The following is a 23,598-nucleotide window of genomic DNA, read 5'->3' as shown; positions in this document are numbered from 1 at the left end:
ACTTATAATAATACCTACTATTTGTTCATTTATTAAATCAGACCACAAATATTTGTTGAGCATTGATTATATGCCAGGCATTGTACTAGGCCCCTGGAATATAACCATGAGAGGGATAGATTCAATAGAGTCTAATCTAGAAGAAAATGCTAGCTGAAATACCTAACATAACCCAGGTGAACAATCACAGACAATTTGCTAGAAAAAGTAATACCATCTAAAGGAGGAGTGGGAGTTGCATAGCCAATGGGGGATGGCATGGAAACACTGGAAAGAAAGGTTAGAATATTGCAGGAGTAGGTTGATTTAACTTAGATTCAGTTGCATACGACAGAAAGCAAAAGGTAACAGTGGCTTACACAAGTTTGAAACTAATTTTTCTCTCAGGTAAAATTAGTGGAGAAAGAGACAACATAGGGCTAGTATGGTTGGCTTCACGAAGCCATCAGGGACATAGGATGCTTCTAGCTAACCACTCTGCCTTCCCTGGAGCATGATGCTCATGCACTGGTTATCATATCCTCATTCCAGGCAGCAGGATGGAAGAAGGCAGCAAAGAAAATCTCTGAATTCCACTTTTAAGGATATTTCCCAGGGGTACCCCCACACTTTTGCTTTTATTTTATTTACTAGAACTCAGTTATGTGCCCTCACCTAGCTGCAAGACTGACTGAGAACAGTAGTCTTTTAACTGGGAGCATGGTACCCCACACAAATTCAGGATTTGTTACTAAAGTGGTGAAGGAAAATGAAGTTTGGGGTAGGCATCAAGCAGAAACTGACATCACGAAATGGGGACAGCAAGGGAAAGGTCAAAAGAGAACAAGGCATACCTGAAGAAGACCTGAATGAATCCAGTTAGGTGGGAATATAATCTGTGAAAAGGCATTGGCAAGAGGTGAAGCTAAGAAATGGAGAAAAGGGCCTAGTAAGCCATGTCAGGGACTTGGAACATTATTCTTAAGACTATAGGAATTATTGCAAGGTTTTAAGCAGAGAAGTGACTGATGTAATTTGCATTTTTTGTGTGGACCCTCTGGCTGCAGTGTGAAGAATAGATTGAAGTCGGGTAAAACAGGAGGAAAGCTGTTTCCATCATCTAGGGGAGAGGTGATGATAATCTGATTCAGTGTAGTAACAATGAGAACTCTGAGCAATATATAGATATGAGATACATCTAGGACATGAATCAACAGGATATGGCATTGACTGAATGTAAGGAATAAGATAAAGTTAATTATGTTTTCAGGTTTTGGGTTGGGCAACAGGGTGGGCAGCAATGCAAATTATTGGGAGGAGGAACATAGTACTTGTTAAATTGCATAATAATATTCAAGTACGGATAACCAGATATACATGTCTGGGTATCAAGAAAGTGTCTACACTGGAAATATATATATTTAAATGATCAGAAACAAGTGGTTGTTGAAATCAACAGAGTGAATGACAATGCCTTGTTTATGTGTGTAGTGAGACTAGAAGAGAACCTACAATAGAAGCCTAAAGAACCAGGAAGTTACAGTTGTCGGGTTCCCAGTGGAGAATCACTGAGAATCTGTGAGTGCTCCCCATGAGACAGAGTCAGCTCTAAACATCTGCCCAGCTCAGAGACGTTAATGCCGGGTCAGACAGTGGCAGGCAGTAAAGACATTTTCTGCCTCCTCTCTCCTTCTGTCTCCTACTATACTCCTGGAGGGGTCAGAAGGTGTGGGTAGGAACTGGAAGTAATTGAATAAATAAAAGGCGTAGAAATATAAAAGCAGCTAATTACATACCCACCTTCTCTACCACAGACATTAATTTAAAATAAATTTTGGAGGCTTGACTATTATTAATACATAGGGACTTGATATTTAAATTATGGATTTTTAAAATTAAAAGTGACCAGAGGACTTTTATTATCTGTGACCAGAAAAGTCTTGGGTATTGATGTATATTTTATCCAAATGTCCGTTCTTCATTTAAACCCCAAAAAGTGGGAGGAAAAATTAAGTTATTTCATTATAATACTGTCTATAAAGTTCTACTCTTTCAAATTAATGGTTTTAGTATATTATATATTTCCTCTATATCCTTATTTATTTTTGGTGTATCAGACATACATAAATCCTGAAAATCTGTTTAAAACTTCTCATTATAATTATGCTTTAAATGAATTTCTTCTTGCATTTCTGGTGGTTTTTCCTACATATAGTTAGCTTCTATACAGTATGGTTTATGACTGTTAAATCATCTTCACAAAGCATGTCATTTATCAAAACATTATAGGAATCTTTAAAGTACTTTTAATTTGCCTGATAAAAACTACTTCTATTTCTTTTGTGTATGTATATTTGCCAAGTTAATTTTTGCCCTTTGCTTTATTTTTTATATTCTCTTTAAGTGTGCTTCTTATAAATAGCATAATTCTGAATTTTGTTTTATAACTCAGTTAATAATTATCTTTTAAAAAGAGAAATCAATCTGTTAGCTTATAACATTTAATGCACTTTTTTTCCATTTCACCTTATATTTTACTTTTTTCTTAAAGTTTTTGTCCTTATTTTTGCTGTATTGATCAGTTGATCTTAAGTGACCTCCCTCTTTTTTTTTTTACTGTGTTCATTTTGGGAGTTTTATTCTACTTTTAAATTTCTTTGATGATAATCTTCCCTCTCTTGATTCTCATAATAAAATGTATTTATCTGCTATTAAGAGGAAACAAAATGTTTATCCTCTAAGATGCTGTATTTCTCCATAGCATTTCCTCATGCCAATAAAATGAGATCTCAAGAATGGTGTTGTTTTCTAATTCTCCCCTTCTCCAAAAATGAGATGTTGGAACAAACTAACTCCCACTCCCTTACCCAACAGTTAGTGTTCACTGAGATAGCTTAGTACTTTCAGTTCTAGACTATTACTGAAATAGAAGTATGTCTTTTCTTTATTTGCAGTGATGGGGGCTATAGTGCAGTGGCGATCATAGTTTACTGTAACCTCAAACTCAAGTGATCCTCCCACCTGAGCCTCCAGAATAGCTGGGACTACAGGCATGTACAACCATAGCTAAATTATTTTTTTATTTTTATTTATTTATTTTTATTATACTTTAAATTTTAGGGTACGTGTGCACAACGTGCAGGTTAGTTACATATGTATACATGTGCCATGTTGGTGTGCTGCACCCATTAACTCGTCATTTAATATTAGGTATATCTCCTAATGCTATCCCTCCCCCCTCCCCGACCACACAATAGGCCCTGGTGTGTGATGTTCCCCTTCCTGTTTCCATGTGTTCTCATTGTTCAGTTCCCACCTATAAGTGAGAACATGTGGTGTTTGGTTTTTTGTCCTTGCGATAGTTTGCTGAGAATGATGGTTTCCAGCTTCATCCATGTCCCCACAAGGGACATGAACTCATCATTTTTTATGGCTGCATAGTATTCCATGGTATATATGTGCCACATTTTCTTAATCCAGTCTATCATTGTTGGATATTTGGCTTGGTTCCAAGTTTTTGCTATTGTGAATAGTGCTGCAATAAATATACATGTGCATGTGTCTTTATAGCAGCATGATTTATAATCCTTTGGGTATATACCCAGTAATGGGATGCCTGGGTCAAACGGTATTTCTAGTTCTAGATCCCTGAGGAATCGCCACACTCACTTCCACAATGGTTGAACTAGTTTACAGCCCCACCAACAGTGTAAAAGTGTTCCTATTTCTCCACATCCTCTCCAGCACCTGTTGTTTCCTGACTTTTTAATGATTGCCATTCTAACTGGTGTGAGATGGTTTCTCATTGTGGTTTAGATTTGCATTTCTCTGATGGCCAGTGATGATGAGCATTTTTTCATGTGTCTTTTGGCTGCATAAATGTCTTCTTTTGAGAACTGTCTGTTCATATCCTTCACCCACTTTTTGACGGGGTTGTTTTTTGCTTGTAAATTTGTTTGAGTTCATTGTAGATTCTCGATATTAGCCCTTTGTCAGATGAGTAGATTGCAAAAATTTTCTCCCATTCTGTAGGTTGCCTGTTCACTCTGATGGTAGTTTCTTTTGCTGTGCAAAAGCTCTTTAGTTTAATTAGATCCCATTTGTCAATTTTGGCTTCTGTTGCCATCGCTTTTGGTGTTTTAGATATGAAGTCCTTGCCCATGCCTATGTCCTGAATAGTATTGCCTAGGTTTTCTTCTAGGGTTTTTATGGTTTTAGGTCTAACATTTAAGTCTTTAATCCATCTTGAATTAATTTTTGTATAAGGTGTAAGGAAGGGATCCAGTTTCAGCTTTCTACATATGGCTAGCCAGTTTTCCCAGCACCATTTATTAAATAGGGAATACTTATCCCATTTCTTGTTTTTGTCAGGTTTGACAAAGATCAGATGGTTGTAGATATGTGGAATTATTTCTGAGGGCTCTGTTCTGTTCCGTTGGTCTATGTCTCTGTTTTGGTACCAGTACCATGCTGTTTCGGTTACTGTAGCCTTGTAGTATAGTTTGAAGTCAGGTAGCGTGATGTGTCCAGCTTTGTTCTTTTGACTTAGGATTGACTTGTCAATGCGGGCCCTTTTTTGGTTCCATAGGAACTTTAAAGTAGTTTTTTTCCAATTCTGTGAGGAAAGTCATTGGTAGCTTGATGGGGATGGCATTGAATCTATAAATTACCTTGGGCAGTATGCCCATTTGCACGATATTGATTCTTCCTACCCATGAGCATGGAATGTTCTTCCATTTGTTTGTATCCTCTTTTATTTCATTGAGCAGTGGTTTGTAGTTCTCCTTGAAGAGGTCCTTCACATCCCTTGTAAGTTGGATTCCTAGGTATTTTATTCTCCTTGAAGCAATTGTGAATGGAAGTTCACTCATGATTTGGCTCTCTGTCTGTTATTGGTGTATAAGAATGCTTTTGATTTTTGCACATTGATTTTGTATCCTGGGACTTTGCTGAAGTTGCCTATCAGCCTAAGGAGATTTTGGGCTGAGACAATGGGGTTTTCTAGATATACAATCATGTCATCTGCAAACAGGGACAATTTAACTTCCTCTTTTCCTAATTGAATACCCTTTATTTCCTTCTCCTGCCTGACTGCCCTGGCCAGAACTTCCAACACTATGTTGAATAGGAGTGGTGAGAGAGGGCATCCCTGTCTTGTGCCAGTTTTCAAAGGGAATGCTTCCAGTTTTTGCCCATTCAGTATGATATTGGCTGTGGGTTTGCCATAGATAGCTTTTGTTATTTTGAGATATGTCCCATCAATACCTAATTTATTGAGAGTTTTTAGCATGAAGTGTTGTTGAATTTTGTCAAAGGCCTTTTCTACATCTATTGAGATAATCATATGGTTTTTGTTGTTGGTTCTGTTTATATGCTGGATTACGTTTGTTGATTTTCGTATGTTGAAACAGCCTTGCATCCCAGGCATGAAGCCCACTTGATCATGGTGGATAAGCTTTTTGATATGCTGCTGGATTCAGTTTGCCAGTATTTTATTGAGGATTTTTGCATTGATGTTCATCAGGGATATTGGTCTAAAATTCTCTTTTTTTTGTTGTGTCTCTGCCAGGCTTTGGTATCAGGATGATGCTGGCCTCATAAAATGAGTTAGGGAGGATTCCCTCTTTTTCTGTTGATTGGAATACTTTCAGAAGGAATGGTACCAGCTCCTCCTTGTATCTCTGGTAGAATTCGGCTGTGAAACCATCTGGTCCTGGACTTTTTTTGGTTGGGAAGCTATTAATTATTGCCTCAATTTCAGAGCCTCTTACTGGTCTATTCAGAGATTCAACTTCTTCCTGGTTTAGTCTTGGGAGGGTGTGTGTGTCAAGGAATTTATCCATTTCTTCTAGATTTTCTAGTTTATTTGTGTAGAAGTGTTGATAGTATTCTCTGATGGTAGTTTGTATTTCTGTGGGATTGGTGGTGATATCCCCTTTGTCATTTTTTATTGCGTCTATTTGATTCTTCTCTCTTTTCTTCTTTATTAGTCTTGCTAGCGGTCTATCAATTTTGTTGATCTTTTCAAAAAACCAGCTCCTGGATTCATTGATTTTTTGAAGGGTGTTTTGTGTCTCTGTGTCCTTCAGTTCTGCTCTGATCTTAGTTATTTCTTGCCTTCTGAAAGCTTTTGAATGTGTTTGCTCTTGCTTCTCTAGTTCTTTTAATTGTGATGTTAGGGCGTCAATTTTGGATCTTTCCTGCTTTCTCTTGTGGGCATTTAGTGCTATAAAATTCCCTCTACACACTGCTTTGAATGTTTCGCAGAGATTCTGGTATGTTATGTCTTTGTTCTCGTTGGTTTCAAAGAACATCTTTATTTCTGCCTTCATTTCGTTATGTACCCAGTAGTCATTCAGGAGCAGGTTGTTCAGTTTCCATGTGGTTGAGCGGTTTTGAGTGAGTTTCTTAATCCTGAGTTCTAGTTTGATGGCACTGTGGTCTGAGAGACAGTTTGTTATAATTTTCTTTTACATTTGCTGAGGAGAGCTTTACTTCCAACTATGTGGTCAATTTTGGAATAGGTGTGGTGCTGAGAAGAATGTATATTCTGTTGATTTGGGGTGGAGAGTTCTGTAGATGTCTATTAGGTCTGCTTGGTGCAGAGCTGAGTTCAATTGCTGGATATCCTTGTTAACTTTCTGTCTTGTTGATGTGTCTAATGTTGACAGTGGGGTGTTAAAGTCTCCCATTATTATTGTGTGGGAGTCTAAGTCTCTTTGTAGGTCTCTAAGGACTTGCTTTATGAATCTGGGTGCTCCTGTATTGGCTGCATAGATATTTAGGATAGTTAGCTCTTCTTGTTGAATTGATCCCTTTACCATTATGTAATGGCCTTCTTTGTCTCTTTTGATCTTTGTTGGTTTAACATCTGTTTTATCCGATACTAGGATTGCAACTCCTGCCTTTTTTTTGTTTTCCATTTGCTTGGTAGATCTTCCTCCATCCCTTTATTTTGAGCCTATGTGTGTCTCTGCACGTGAGATGGGTTTCCTGAATACAGCACACTGATGGGTCTTGACTCTTTATCCAGCTTGCCAGTCTGTGTCTTTTAATTGGAGCATTTAGCCCATTTACATTTCAGGTTAATATCATTATGTGTGAATTCGATCCTGTTATTATGATGTTAGCTGGTTATTTTGCTCTTTAGTTGATGCAGTTTCTTCCTAGCCTCGATGGTCTTTACAATTTGGCATGCTTTTGCAGTGGCTGGTACCAGTTGTTCCTTTCCATGTTTAGTGCTTCCTTCAGGAGCTCTTGTAGGGCAGGCCTGGTGGTGACAAAATCTCTCAGCATTTGCTTCCCTGTAAAGGATTTTATTTCTCCTTCACTTATGGAGCTTAGTTTGGCTGGATATGAAATTCTGGGTTGAAAATTCTTTTCTTTAAGAATGTTGAATATTGGCCCCCACTCTCTTCTGGCTTGCAGAGTTTCTGCCGAGAGACCAGCTGTTAGTGTGATGGGCTTCCCTTTGTGGGTAACCCGACCTTTCTCTCTGGCTGCCCTTAACATTTTTTCCTTCATTTCAACTTTGGTGAATCTGACAATTATGTGTCTTGGAGTTGCTCTTCTCGAGGAGTATCTTTGTGGCGTTCTCTGTATTTCCTGAAGTTGAATGTTGGCCTGCCTTGCTAGATTGGGAAGTTCTCCTGGATAATATCCTGCAGAGTGTTTTCCGACTTGGTTCCATTCTCCCTGTTACTTTCAGGTACACCAATCAGATGTAGATTTGGTCTTTTCACATAGTCCCATATTTCTTGGAGGCTTTGTTCATTTCTTTTTATTTTTTTTTCTCTAAACTTCTCTTCTCACTTCATTGCATTCATTTGATCTTCCATCACTGATACCCTTTCTTCCAGTTGATCGAATCAACTACTGAGGCTTGTGCATTCATCACATAGTTCTCATGCCTTGGTTTTCAGCTCCATCATGTCCTTTAAGAACTTCTCTGCATTGGTTATTCTAGTTAGCCATTTGTCTAATTTTTTTTTCAAGGTTTTTAACTTCTTTGCCATTGGTTCGACCTTCCTCCTTTAGCTCAGAGTAGTTTGATCGTCTGAAGCCTTTTTCTCTCAACTCGTCAAAGCCATTCTCCATCCAGCTTTGTTCTGTTGCTGGTGAGGAGCTGTGTTCCTTTGGAGGAGGCAAGGCACTCTGATTTTTAGAGTTTCCAGTTTTTCTGCTCTGTTTTTTCCCTATCTTTGTGGTTTTATCTACCTTTGGTCTTTGACGATGGTGATGTACAGACGGGGTTTTAGTGTGAATGTCCTTTCTGTTTGTTAGTTTTCCTTCTAACAGTCAGGACCCTCAGCTGCAGGTCTGTTGGAATTTGCCAGAGGTCCACTCCAGACCCTGTTTGCCTGGGTATCAGCAGCAGACACTGCAGAACAGCGGATATTGGTGAACAGCAAATGTTGCTGCCTGATCATTCCTCTGGAAGTTTTGTCTCAGAGGAGTACCTGGCCGTGTGAGGTGTCAGTCTGCCCCTACTGGGGCTGCCTCCCAGTTAGGCTACTCGGGGCAGGGTACCACTTGAGGAGGCAGTCTGTCCCTTCTCAGATCTCCAGCTGCATGCTAGGAGAACCACTACTCTCTTCAAAGCTGTCAGACAGGGACATTTAAGTCTGCAGAGGATTCTGCTGCCTTTTGTTTTGGCTATGCCCTGCCCCCAGAGGTGGAGTCTACAGAGGCAGGCAGCCCTCCTTGAGCTGTGGTTGGCCCCTCCCAGTTCGAGCTTCCCAGCTGCTTTGTTTACCTACTCAAGCCTCGGCAATGGCAGGCGCCCCTCCCCTAGCCTCACTGCTGCCTTGCAGTTTGGTCTCAGACTGCTGTGCTAGCAATGAGCGTGGCTCCGTGGGCGTAGGACCCTCTGAGCCAGGCGCCGGATATAATCTCCTGGTGTGCCATTTGCTAAGTCCATTGGAAAAGCACAGTATTAGGGTGGGAGTGACCCGATTTTCCAGGTGCCATGTGTCAACCCTTTCTTTGACTAGGAAAGGGAATTCCCTGACCCCTTGCACTTCCTGGGTGAGGCAGTGCCTCACTCTGCTTTGGCTCATGCTCGGTGCGCAGCACCCACTGTCCTGCACCCACTTTCTGACACTGCCCAGTGAGATGAACCCGGTACCTCAGTTGGAAATGCAGAAATCACCCATCTTCTGCATCGCTCATGCTGGGAGCTGTAGACTGGAGCTGTTCCTATTCAGCCATCTTGGCTCCTAGATTATTTTTTTTTAAAGATGGGGTCTTGTTATGTTGCCCAGGCTGATCTCTAACTCCTGGCCTCAAGTGATCCTTTCAGCCTCCTGAATAGCTAGGATTATAGGCACAAGCCACCACACCTGGCTGTATATTCTATTTTGAAAGTCCTTATATAGCACTTAAATTACATACTCCCAGAAAGTTCATCTTCATCCATTTAACTATATAGACAGGAATGAGAATGTAATGTTTAGAACATTGATTATGATGTGGGACTGCCTATGTTCAAAATCTGTGATCTAGCCATGATGGAGAAACAAAGACTGGACTTAACCTCTTTCCATAAACAACTAAATAAAATAAAGGAAAGAAATACTGGCTGGGTACATTGGCTCATGCCTCTGTAATGCCAGCAATTTGGGAGGCCAAGGCGGATGGAATGCTTGAGCTGAAGGGTTTGAGACTAGCCTGGGCAATGTGGAGAAAACCCATCACTACAAAAAATGCAAAAAAATTAGTCAGGCGTGGTGGTGCACACCTGTGGTCCCAGCTACTCAGGAGACTGAGGTGGGAGGATGGCTTGATCCCAGGAAGTTGAGGCTGCAGTGAGTGGATTGTGCCACTGCACTCCAGCATGGTCAACAGAATAAGACTGTATCTCAAAAAGAAAGAGAGAGAGAGAGAGAGAGAGAGAGAGAAAGAGAAATAAATAAATAAATACCTTCAGACACTGATTAGTGTCTGATTAACAGGTAGTACAGGATTATGATTCTTGAAATCAGGGAAACAAGTGAGAGAGAGGATTTCTGCCTGGGGATAGTTTTTGGACTGCAAATATGTACAGGGAGGGGGAACTGGCCTCAATAAGTTGAGGATATGGCTGAAATTTTTAGGGCAGAGTCCTATAAAGAAGGAAGCTATGAAGAAAAGAAAAGCCCCAGAAATCTGCCCTGGGGTCCTGTGATTCAGTAGGCAGAATGTTCATAGAGTGAAAGTTCACAAAGATGAATTGGAACCACTAATTGTAAGCAGAACAATCTTTTGAAATCACCAAGTTCTCACTGCTCAGAGTGGAGGGTCTCAACAATTATACAAGGCATTCAGTGTGGACCCCAAATGAGTAAACCCTAGCAATAGAGCTAACTATCCCTAAAGGAAAGTCCATTTTAGAACTACCCTTCCAAAGATTAAAGATAGACCTCAAAGAGATCAAATTGTTCTGCATTTAATTACCTGAAAAAATGAAAGACAACACTCTTTAAATGAAAACAGCAAAAATCAGATACGTAACATGTAACACTGACAATGCTTGGTTGTCAACCAGAAATTACTAAATATGCCCAGAAGCAGTAAAATGTGACCTACAACTAAGAGAAAAAAAATAAATGGAAACAGAAATGACAAGATGGGGCTAACAGAAAAAGACACTAAAACAGATTATATATTTATGTAGAAGTATTTAAATGAAAACATGAACATAACAGACAAATGAAAGATATTTTAAAAAAGCAAAATAGCAAAACTTAAAGAGATGAAAAATACAATACAGTCATCCTTTTGTATTTGTGGAGGATTTGTTTCAGGGCTCCAAGTATACCAAAATCCACAGATACTCAAGTCCCTTATGTAAATCATGTATTTGCATATAACCTACGTACACACGTCCTCCTGTATACTTTAAATCACCTCTAGATTACTTATAATACCAAATACAATGTAAATGCTATGTAACTAATTTTTATATGGTAGGTTTTTACTTGTATTATTTTTTATTGTTATAATTTTTAAATTGTTTTTTGAAAACACTTTCCATTTGTGGTTGGTTGAATCTATGGATGCGAAAGCCACAGACATGGAGGGCTGACTGTATCTTAAATGAAAACTTCACTTGATGAGATTAATTGATTAGACACTGCAGAAAAAAATCTGAACTTGAAATAATAGAAATAGAATCAATTGCAAAGGAAGCACAGGGATGAAAGAAGACTAAGAAATCAAACAAAAACAGAGACTCAGTTGCCTGTGCGATAATACCAAGTGATCTATCATATGTGTAATTATAGTTCTATGGGAAATGAGAAGGTGGAGAGACAAAAGTTATCTGAAAAATGATGAAATAGTTTCCAGATTTGATGAAAAGTATAAACCAATAGATCTGAGGAGCTCAATGAAATCCAATGAAAACGAAAAAAGAAAACAATGCCCAAAACATGATAAAATTACTGAAAACAAGTGAAAAGGAGAAAATTGTAAATGCAGCAAGACCTCCTCCCCAAAAAAGATAAAGAATAAAAAAGAAAAAAAAAGAAATTTCACAGACTTCTGGTGAGAAATTATGTAAACAAGAAGACAATGGAATAACATTTTTAGAATGAGAAAAATCTCTTTGGATTTTGTGTATCTAACAAAGGACTTGTATCCAGCATACATAAGGAAGAACTCTTACCAGACAAAGTACCAATAAAAATAACAAGACAAACAACCCAGTAAAAAGTGGGCAAAGTATTTGATCAGACATTTAATAAAAGCAGATGACAGATACAACCTGTGCTAAACATCATAGTCATCAAGGATATGTACTTTAAAACTCCAATGACAATTCACTATATAGCCATTGGAATGGCTAAAATTAAAATACTGACAATATCAGATGTTAAAAAGGTTATGGAGAAACTAGAATTTTCATACATTGCAGATGATAATGCAAAATGGTACAGTCACTTTGGAAAACTGGCAATTACTTTTAAAGTTAAATACTCACCATTTAATCCATCAGTTCCATTCCACATTATTCACCCATTAAAAATGAAAACAAGTCCACCCAAAGACTTGCACCCAAGTGGTCAGAGAAGCTTTATTTGCAATTGCCAAAACCTGAAAACAATCCAAGTGTATATCAATAGGTGAACAGATAAGAAAAATTTGATATATTCATGTATTAGAATAGTATGCAGCATTAAAAAAAAAGAACAAGCTACTACATGCAACAACTTGGATGCATATCAAAAACATGTTGAACAAAAGAAGCCAGACACAAAGGAGTACCTACTATGTGATTCCATGTACTCATATATGAAACTTGACAAGACAAATTTAATCTATAGCAACAATAACTAGACAGATTGTTTTCTGAAGCCAGGATTGGGAGGAGATTGGGATGGGTCACAAGGCATCTTTCTAGGACAGTGAAGTTTTCTATATTTTGTTTATGGAGGTAGTTACAAATATGTATGAGTGTGTTAAAACTCATCAAAATAAACAATTAGCATTTTTCTATATACAAATTGTGTTTCAGCACAAATGATTTTTTTAAAAACCTAGCTGTTCTGTTTACTATTTGAAGGAAGGTATTAATATAGATACCCTGTCTGTACCACAGTTTCCTCAAAGGTAAATTGGGGATAATATTATTACCTTACCTAGAATGGTTGTGGAATTAAGTTAATGGTTGCAAAGCTGTTTCTTAATTTTATTTTTTGTCTTTTTGAAAAGTTTTATTGCAAATGAACAAATTCATCATGAAATCTTTGCCCATGCCTATGTCCTGAATGGTATTGCCTAGGACATCTTCCAGGGTTTTTATAGTTTGGGGTTTTACATTGTTGTATATATTTATATTGTTGTATATATTTATAGGGTACAAAGTGATATAATGATTTATGAACATAAGGAATAATTAAGCTAATTAACATATCCATCATCTCAAATACTTATCATTTTTATGATAAAGACATTTGAAATTTATTCTCTTGGTGATTTTGAAATGCACAGTACACTATTATTAAATATATTCACCATGCTGTGCAATGCATCTCAAAAAAAAAAACCAACAACAACACACAAATCTTACTCCTCCCATCTGAGGCTTTGCACCCTTTGACCATCATTCCATTTCCCCCACCCGTAGCCTTTAGTAAACACCATTCTACTCTCTTCTTTTATGAGTTCCACTGTTTGAGATACTATATGTAATTGAGAACATGTGATATTTGTCTTTCTGTGCCTTGCTGTGCCTTGCTGTGCCTAGCTTATTTTATTTAGCATGTCTTCCAGTTGCATCCATATTGACACAAATGACAGAATGAATTTCTTTTTTAAAGCTGAATAGTATTTTATTGTGTACATATACTACATTTTATTTGTCCATTCATCTGTTGATAGACACGTAGTGTCCACAATTGTCCATAAGTGAATAGTGCTAAAAGGAACATGGAAGTGCAGACGTCTCTGACATACTTATTTCAGATCTTTTGGGTAAATACCCAGAAGTGAGATTGTTGGATCATGTGGTAATTCTATTTTTAGTTTTTTGAGGAACCTCCATACAGTTTTCCAAAAGGGCAGTATGAAATTATATTCCAAACAACAGTGTTCAACTGTCCTTCTTTCTCCAAATCCTTGCCACGTGTACTTTCATCATTTTGATAATAGCTATTCTGACAGGTGTGAGGTGATGACTCACTGTGATTTTAACTTGAATTTCCCTAGTGATTAGTGATATTGAGCATTTTTTTCATATATCTGTTGGCCATTTGTATGTCTTCTTTTGAGACATATCTACTTTTTATTGGATTGTTTGTTTTCTTTCTGTAAAGGTATTTGAGTTGCTTATAAATTATCCCCTAATCAGATGTATAGCTTGCAAAATATTTTCTCCAAATTCATAGGTTGTCCCTTCAGTCTGTGAATTGTTTCCTTTGGTTTGCAGAAGATTTTTAGTTTGATGTAATCCTATTCATCTCATTTTGCTTTTGTTGCTTGTGTTTTCAGGGTCATATCCAAGAAATCATTTTTTAGGCCAACATCATGGAGCTTTGCCCCTGGCTTCTTCTAGAAGTTTTACAGTTTTCAGTCTTCATTTTTAAATTTTTAATTTATTTTTATTATGTATTTTTATTTCGATAGTTTTGGGGGTACAAGTGGTTATTGGTTACATGGATAAGTTCTTTAGTGGTGATTTCTGAAATTTTGGTGCACCTGTCAACTGAGCTGTATACACTGTACCCAATATGTAGTCTTTTATCTCACACCCCCCTCCCACCCTTCCCACCTGAGTCCCAAAGTTTATTATATTGTTCTTACGCCTTTGCATCCTTATAGCTTAGCTCCCACTTATAAGTGAGAACATATGATATTTGGTTTTCCATTCCTGGGTTACTTCACTTAGAATAATGACCTCCAGTTCCATCCAAGTTTCTGCAAAAGACATTATTTTGCTGCTTTTTATGGTTGAGTAGTATTCCATGGTGTGTGTATACCACATTTAATTTACCCACTCATTGGTTGATGGGCACTTAGATTGTTTCCATATTTCTGCAATTGTAAAATGTGCTGCTATAAACGTGTGTACATGTGTCTTTTTTTACTTGTATTTTAAGTTCAGGGGAACATGTGCAGAATGTGCAGGTTTGTTACATAGGTAAACATGTGTCAAAGGAGTTTGTTATACGGATTATTTCATCAGCCAGGTATTAATCCATTAGTTATTTTTCCTCTCTCCCTCATCCCACTCTCCACCCTCCAGTAGGCCCCAGTGTGTGTTGTTCCCCTCTATGTGTCCATGTGCTCTCATCATTTAGCTCCTGCTTATAAGTGAGAACATGTGGTATTTGGTTTTCTATTCCTGCATTAATTTGCTAAGGACAATGGCCTCCAGCTTCATCCATGTCCCTGCACAGAACATGATCTCATTCTTTTTATGGCTGCATAATATTCCATAGTGTATACATACCATATTTTCTTTATCTAGTCTATCATTGATGGGCATTTAGGTTGATTCCATGTCTTTACTATTGTGAACAGTGCTGCAATGGATATATGTATGCATGTGTCTTTATAATAGAATGATTTATATTCCTTTGCGCATATACCCAGTAATGGCATTGCTGGGTCAAATGGTAGTTTCATCTTTAGGTCTTTGAGGAATCGCCACGCTGTCTTCTACAATGGCTGAACTAATTTACACTCTCATCAACAGTGTATAAGTGTTCCTTTTTCTCCACAACCTCACCAGCATCGGTTATTTTTTGACTCTTTAGTAATAGCCATCCTGACTGGTGTTAGATGGTAGCTCATTGTGGTTTTGATTTGCATTTCTCTAATGATCAGTGATGTTGAGCTTTTTTTTCATGTGATTGTCGGCTGCATGTAGTGACTGTTCATGTCCTTTACCCACTTTTTTATTGAGTTGTTTGATGTTTCTTGTAAATTTGTTTACATTCCTTATAGATGCTGGATATTAGATCTCTGTTAGATGACTAGTTTGCAAAAATTTTCTCCCATTCTCTGGGCTGTTTACTCTGTTGATAGTCTCTTTTGCTGTGCAGAAGCTCTTTAGTTTAATTAGATTCCATTTGTCAATTTTTGCTTTTATTGCAATTGCTTTTGGCATCTTCATCATGAAATCTTTGCCCATGCCCATGTCCTGAATGGTATTGCCTAGGTCATCTTCCAGGGCTTTTATAGTTTGGGGTTTTACATTTAAGTCTTTAATTCATCTTGAGAAAATTTTTGTATATGGTATAAGGAAGGGGTTCAATTTCAATCTTCAGCATATGGCTAGCCAGTTATCCCAGCATCATTTATTGAATAGGGATTCCTTTCCCCATTGCTTGTCTTTGTCAGGTTTGTTGAAGATCTGATAGTTGTAGGTGTGTGGTCCTATTTCTGGGTTTTCTGTTCTGTTCCCTTGGTCTATGTGCCTTTTCTTGTACCAGTACCTTGCTGTTTTGGTTAGTGTAGCCCTGTAGTGTAGTATGAAGATGGGTAGTGTGATGCCTCCAGCTTTGTTCTCTTTGAGTTGGATTGTCTTGGCTATTTGGGTTCTTTTTCTGGTTTCACTTGAATCTTTAAATAGTTTTCTCTAGTTCTGTGAAGAATGTCAATGGTAGTTTAATGGAAATAGCATTGAATCTAAAATTGCTTTGGGCAGTATAGCCATTTTCACAATACTGATTCTTCCTATCCATGAGCATGGAATGTTTCTCCATTTGTTTGTATCCTCTCTGATTTCCCTGAGCAGTGGTTTGTAGTTCTCCTTGTAGAGATCTTTTACCTCCCTAGTTAACTGTATTCCTAGGTATTTTATTCCTTTTGTGGCAATTGTGAATGGTAGTTCATTTATGATTTGGCTATCAGCTTGATTGTTGTTGGTGTATAGGAATGCTAGTTATTTTTGCACGTTGATTTTCTATTCTGAGACTTTGCTGAAATTATCAGTTTAAGAAGCTTTTGGGCCAAGACAGTGGAGTTTTCTAAATATAGGATCATGCTATCTGCAAACAGGGATACTTTGACTTCATATGTGGATGCCCTTTATTTTTTTCTCTTGCTCAGTTGCCCTGGTCAGAACTTGCAATACTGTGTTGAATAGGAGTGGTGAAAGAGTACATCCTTTTCTTCTGCCAGTTTTTAAGGGGAATGCTTCCTGCTTTTGCCCATTCAGTATAATGTTGGCTGTGGGTTTGTCAGAGATGGCTCTTATTATTTTGAGGTATGTTCCTTCAATACCTAATTTATTGAGAGTTTTTAACATGAAGGATGTTGAATCACATTAAAGGCATTTTCTGCATCTCTTGAGATAATCCTGTGGTTTTTGTCTTTAGTTCTGTTTATGTGATGAGTCACATGTATTGATTTGTGTATATTGAACCAACTTTGCATCTTGGGGATGAAGCCTACTTGATCATGGTGGATAAGCCTTTTCAGCCCAGTGCTGCTGGATTCAGTTTCCTGGTATTTTGTTGAGGACTTTTGCACTGGTGTTCATCAAGGATACTGGCCTGAAGTTTCCTTTTTTGGTTGTATCTCTGCCAGGTTTTGGTATCAGGATGATGCTGGCCTCATAGAATGACTTAGGGAGGAGTTCTTCATTTTTAAGTTTTTGGATTAGTTTCAGCAGGAATGGTACCAGCCCTTCTTTGTTCATTTGGTAGAATTCAACTGTGAATCCATCTGGTCCTGGGGTTTTTTTGGATGATAGACTATTACTGCCTCAATTTTAGAACTCATTTTTGGTCTGTTCAGGGATTCAATTTCTTCCTGGTTTAGTCTTGGGAGGGTGTGTGTGTCCAGGAATGTATCCATTTCTTCTAGATTTTCTAGCTTATGTCTGTAGAGGTATTCATAATGTTTTCTGATAGTTGTTTGTATTTCTGTGGGGTCAGTGATAATATCCCACTTGTTATTTCTGATTGCATTTATTTGAATACTCTCCCTTTTCTACTTTATTCATCTAGCTAGCAGTGTCTCTTTTATTAATTTTTTTCAAAAAACCCAGCTCCTGGATTCATTGGTCTTTTGAATGGTTTTTCATGTCTCTTTCTCCTTCAGTTCACTCTGATTTTGGTTATTTCTTGTCTTCTGCTAACTTTGGGATTTGTTTACTCTTAGTTCTCTAGGTCTTTTAGTTGTGATGTTAGGTTGTTAACTTGAGATCTTTCTAGCTTTTTGATGTGGGCATTTAGTGCTATAAATTTTCCTCTTAATACTGCCTTAGCTATGTCTCAGAGATTCTGGTACATTGTATATTTGTCCTCATTAATTTCAAAAAACTTCTTGATTTCTGCCTTAATTTCATTATTTACCCAAAAGTCATTCAGGAGCAGCTTATTCCATTTCAATGTCATTGTATGGATTTGAGTGAATTTCTTGGTTTTGATTGTGGATTTCACTTTGCTGTGTTGTGAAAGACAGTTTGTTATGATTTCAGGTCTTTTGCATTTGCTGAGGAGTGTTTTACTCCTGATTATGTGATCTATTTTAGAGTAAGTGCCATGCGGTGATGAAAAGAAGTATATTCTATTGTTTTTGTGTGGAGAGTTCTGTGGGTATGTCTCAGGTCCATTTCATCCAGTGCTGGGCTCGGGTTGTGAATATCTTTGTTAACTTTCTGTCTATTAGACATATTGTCAGTGGGGTGTTAAAGTTTCCCACTATTATTGTGGCAAGGTCTCTAGAAACTTTCTTTATAAATCTAGGTGCTCCAGTCTTGGGTGCACATATATTTAGGATAGTTAGGTTTTCTTGTTGAATTGAACCCTTTAACATTATGTAATGTCCTTCTTTGTCTTTTTTATCTTTGTTGGTTTAAAGTCTGTTTTGTCAGAAGCTAGGATTGCAACCCCTGCTATTTTCTGTTTTCCATTTGCTTCGTAGATTTTCTTTCATCCTTTTATTTTTAGCCTATGTGTGTCATTGCATGTGAGATGGGTCTCTTGAAGACAGCATACCAATGGGTCTTGACTCTTTATCCCAGCTTACCACGTTGTGTTTTTTAATTGGGACACTTAGTCCATTTACATTTAAGGTTAGTATTGGTATGTGTGGATTTGGACCTATCATCATGATGTTAGCTGGTTATTTTGCAGACTTGTTAATGTGGTTGCTGTATAGTGTCACTGGTCTGTGTACTTCAGTGTGTTTTTACAGTAGTTGGTAATGGTCTTTCATTTTTATATTAATGCTTCCTTTAGGAGCTCCTATAAGGCAGGTCTGGTGGTAACAAATTCTCTGAGCATTTGCTTGTCTGAAAAGGGTCTTATTTCTCCTTCACCTATGAAGCTTAGTTTGGCCAGATATGAAATTCTCGGTTGGAACTTTTTTTCTTCAAGTATGTTGAATATTGGCCCCCAATCTCTTTTGATTTGTAGGGTTTCCACTGAGAGCTCCACTGTTAATCTGATGGGTTTCCCTTTGTGGGTGACCTGGCCTTTCTAGCTGCCTGTATGAGTTCATTCTCACACTGCTAATAAAGACATACCTAAGATTGGGTAATTTATAAAGGAAAGAGATTTAATTCACTCACAGTTCAGCATGACTGTGAAGGCCTCAGGAAACTTACAATCATGGTAGAAGGGGAAGCAAGCATGTTTGTCTTCACATGGTGACAGGAAGGAGAAGTGCCAAACAAAAGGCAGGAAAGCCCCTTATGAAACCATCAAATCTCGTGAGAACTTACTCACTACCACAAGAACAGCATAGGGGTAACTGCCCCCATGATTCAATCACTTCCCACGACATGTGGGGATTATGGGAACTACAATTCAAGGTGAGATTTGGGTGGGGACACAGCCAAACCATATCACCACCTTTAACATTTTTTCTTTCATTTTGACCTTGAAGAATCTGATGATGTGTCTTGGGGATGATCTTCTCATGGATCTTACTAGGGTTCTCTGAATTTCCTGAATTTTAATGTTGGCTTCTCTAGCTAGGTTGGGGAAGTTCTCATGGATGATATTCTGAGATATGTTTTCCAAGTTGGCTCCATTCTCTCCATCTCTTTCAGGTACACCAATCAGTCATAGATTCAGTCTCTTTACATAATCCCATATTTCTCAGATATTTTGTTCTTTTCTTTAATTCTCTTTATTCTTGTCTGCTTGTTTTATTTCAGAAAGGCAGTCTTCAAGCTCTGAGATTTTTTTCTCTGCTTGGTTTATTCTGCTATTAATACTTGTGATTGCATTATGAAATTCTTCTAGTGTGTCTTTCAACTCTTATCAGGTTGTTACATTATTCTCTTTACTGGCTATTTTGTCTGTCAGCTCCTGCAATGTTTTATGATGATATTTAGCTTCCTTTCATTGGGTTACAATGTACTTCTTTAGCTCAGTGATCTTTGTTCCTGTCCATATTCTGAATTCTACTTCAGCCATCTCAGCCTCAGTCTGGTTCCAGAGTCTTGCTGGAGAGGTATGGCAGTCATTTGGAAGAAAGAGCGCATTCTGGCTTTTTGAGTTTTTAGCATTCTAGAATCATCATTTAACTGATGCTTTCTCATCTTTGTATGCTTATCTACATTCAGTTTTTGAGGTTGCTGACCTTTGGATGGTTTTTATTTTTCTTTAACAGTCTGGCCACTTTTCTGTAGGTCTGCTTGTGGTATGCTGGGGGTCCACTGCAGTTTCTAGTTGCCTTGGATTTTCCAGTATTTGGAGTTATCGTCAGTGAAGTCTGTGAAGCAGCTAAGATGACAGCCTGCCCCTTCTCCTGGGAGTGCCATCCCAGGGAGGTAAGGACCAGCTGCCAGCCTGAATGCACCTGCAGGACATGGCTGGAGACCCTAATTTGGTGGTCTCATCCAGTCATGAGGAATGGGATTGGGAACCCACTTAACAAAGTAGTCTGGCCATGTTTTCATAGAGTAGCCATCCTGTGCTGGGGAGTCCACTTCAGCCCCTTGTTGCCTCAGACATGGCAAGGATATGTTGCCAAAACCTCTGTCAGCCAGAGAACACCAGTGGTGGTAGCCAGAGACCCCAGTTGGGAGGCCCCACAGGATGAATAGGAATGGGGTTGGGGACACACTTAAAAAAGCAGTCTGACCATGTTTTTGTGGGGGTGTTGTGCTGTGCTGGGGTACCACTTTTACCCCCAGTCAGCTGGGGCTCTCTAAAGCCCGAAGGCTGGTACTGCTAAGTTGCCCAAGCAGCAAAGATGGCAGCCTGCCCCTCCCTCTGGGAGTACCATCTCAGGGAGTTTTCAAATTTGTGTAGGCCAGAGAACACTGATGGGGGTGGCTGGAGGCCCTGGTTGGGAGGTTCCATCCAACGACAAGGAACAGGATTGGGAACCCACTTAAAGAAGCAGTCTGGCCATGGTTTTGTAGAGCGGATGTATTGTGCTGGGGTGCCGCCTCTGCCCCTGGTCAGCTTGGGCTATCCAGAGCCCAGAGGATGGAATGACTAAGTCACCCAAACAGCAAAGATGGCGGCCCGCTCCTCCCTCTGGGAGCTCTGTCTTAGGAAGTTTGTTGTTGTTGTTGTTGTTGTTTTCGGGTTTTTTTTGTTGTTGTTTTTTGTTTTTGTTTTTGTTTTTGTTTTTTGTTTTTTGACAGAGTCTTGCTCTGTCACCAGGCTGGAGTGCAGTGGCGTAATCTCGGCTCACTACAACCTCCGCCTCCCAGATTCAAGCAATTCTCCTGCCTCAGCCTCCCGAGAAGCTGGGACTACAGTGTGCCACCATGCCCAACTGATTTTTGTGTTTTTAGTAGAGACGGGCTTTCACCATGTTGGCCAAAATGTTCTCAATCTCTTGACCTTGTGATCCACCTGCCTCGGCCTCCCAAAGTATTGGGATTACAGGCATGAGCCACCGCACTCAGCTGTCTTAGGAAGTTTTTAAACCTCTGTCTGCTGGAGAACACTGGTGGGATTGGCTGGAGAACCCGGTTTGGAGAGTCCACCCAGTGAGGAGGAACAGATACGGGACCTACTTAATGAAGCAGTCTGGTCATGCTTTTGTAGAGAAGCTGTGCTGTGCTGTGGTTCTGCCTCTGCCCCCGATTGGCTTGGGCTCTCCAAAGCCAGTAGGCTGGAATGGCTAAGGGGCCCAAACAGCAAAGATGGTGGCCCACCCTTCCCTTTGGGAGCTCTCTCCCAGGGAGTTTTCTAATCTCTATCACGTGGAGAACACCAGCGGGGTGGCTGGAGGCCCCAGTTTGGAGGTCTTGCCAAATGAGGAGGAACAGATAAGGGACCTGCTTAAGCAGTCTGGCCACCCTTTGGTAGGGTAGCTGTGCTGTGCTGGGGAACCCCTTCCACCTCCAGTCAGTTTGGAATCTCCAAAGCCTGCAGGCTATAGTGGCTAAGTTGCCCAAACAGCAAACACAGTGGCCTGCCCCTCCTTCCAAGAGCTTCATCTCAGGTGCAACACTGCTACCTGTGGCTGGCTGGAATTCCAAGCCACTGGATCTTATCCTGTGAGGCATCGTGAAAGTAGGACCCCCAGACTATCACTGCTTGGTGCCCTGGATTCAGCTTCTTTCCTAGGGGTATATATGGGGGTCTAACCTCCCACTTTGCCAGCATTGCAGTTACTTTTGCTGGAAAGCCTGGAGCTGGACTATCTAAAGCTCCTGGGTTTCTGTGCATACCTGAGTGACTACTCTGCCAAGACTCCACGTAGCTCTGTGTGTCAGACTGAAGGCCCTGGTGAAATGGGTTCACAAGGGGTTCTCCTGCCTGAAGGGTTGCAAAGATCCATGGGAGAAGTGTGGTTTCCTGTGGTCACACATTCACTCACCACTTCCCTGGGTGGGGGAGGTTCACTTGGCTCTGTGTCACTCCTGGGTGGACCATTGTCCTTCCTTGCTTTTCTCTGTTCTCCGTGGGTCGAGTTGTTTCCTTTATTAGTCCCAATGCAAGTACCTGGATGTTTCAGTTGAAGGTACTGTATTTACTCACCCTTTTCATACCTCTCTGTGAGAGCAATGCATTCTAGCTGCTTCTAGTCAGCCATCTTGGCCACTCCCTCCAAATTCTTAAAAATTATTTAAATCTCTTTGTTAAATTTCTAAATTTAGTCATTTATTATTTTCTATATGTTGTTGAGTTGTTCCTGTGTAATCTTATGAAGTTTGCTAAGCTTCCTTAAAATAATTATTTTTAACCTGGGTGTGGTGGTGTTTATCTGTAGTCCCAGCTACTCAGGAAATTAAGGTGTTGTTATTGAGTCCAGGAGTTCAGAGGCAACATAGTGGGACCCTACCTCTAAAAAAAAAAGTTATTGTGAATTATTTCTCAGTCAGTTCATACAACTCTATTTCTTTAGGGTCAGGGATGGGTGCTTTATTTTGTTCCTTTGGTGATGTCATGTTTTCCTAATGATTTTTTATCCTTGTGGCCATGCTTTGGTGTCTGTGCATTTGAAGAAGTAGGTAATTATTAATTACATACTTTGCAGACTGGCTTTGTCTGGGAAAGCCCTTTACTAGTCAGCCTATCCAGATATTCTGGTGAGACCATCTGGCATAGTTCATGGGCCAGCTTGCTGCTACAGCACTTAGGCTGGCTGGTCTGCAGCCTGGGTCAACAGATGGGAAGGCCTAGGGCCTGGATCCACTTGGGTGAACCTGTTGACTGGGTCTGCTGGCATGTGCCTTGAGCTTGTATCCCTGGGGGCCAGCCTAATGCTTGTGACTACCAAGGGTAGTGTGGTGCTAGGTGGGCTTAAAGCCTGGGGTCACTGGGCTTAGTCTTCCACGGAGGGCTGTCTGGAACCCAAGGCCACTGAAGGTGGCATGGTAGTGGGGAGAACCAGAGACTGAGTCCAACATGTAGGCCTCAAAACATGGGACTGTGGGGTATGGTCTGGTGCCAGGGTGGGTCTGGAGGCTCAATCTGTGAGGACCAGCTTGGAGTTGGGTTATAGGTCCCTGCCTGGTGCTGAATTTTACTGTGATGGGCCTGGTATTGGAATAAAATTGTCCTTCCTTCTGTCTTCAGTGTGCCTTTTCTTATTTCTATGCTACATGCAGATATTGTCATCTCTCACTTGATTTCCTTAGCACTTGTGAAGGTACTTTTGTACATGGATAATTGTTATAATTGATGTTTCTACAGGGATATGATTTCTGGAGAGTACTATTCCACCTTCTTGCTCCCTGTTATTATCTGCAAAGCACTTAAACAGTTC

The 23,598-nt window shown here is 39.6% G+C and overlaps 1 protein-coding gene across 1 annotated transcript in view; it reads left to right on the top strand.

Annotated features, from left to right (window-relative positions):
• DNAH14 (dynein axonemal heavy chain 14) overlaps window positions 1-23,598 on the top strand; it is a 458,298-nt gene that overhangs the window by 122,567 nt on the left and 312,133 nt on the right. The window lies entirely within an intron of this gene.

The sequence above is a fragment of the Pan troglodytes genome, chromosome 1 (genome assembly GCF_028858775.2).
Source record: "Pan troglodytes isolate AG18354 chromosome 1, NHGRI_mPanTro3-v2.0_pri, whole genome shotgun sequence".
Lineage (NCBI taxonomy): Eukaryota > Metazoa > Chordata > Mammalia > Primates > Hominidae > Pan > Pan troglodytes.
This window is presented reverse-complemented; position numbering and strand designations above follow the sequence as displayed.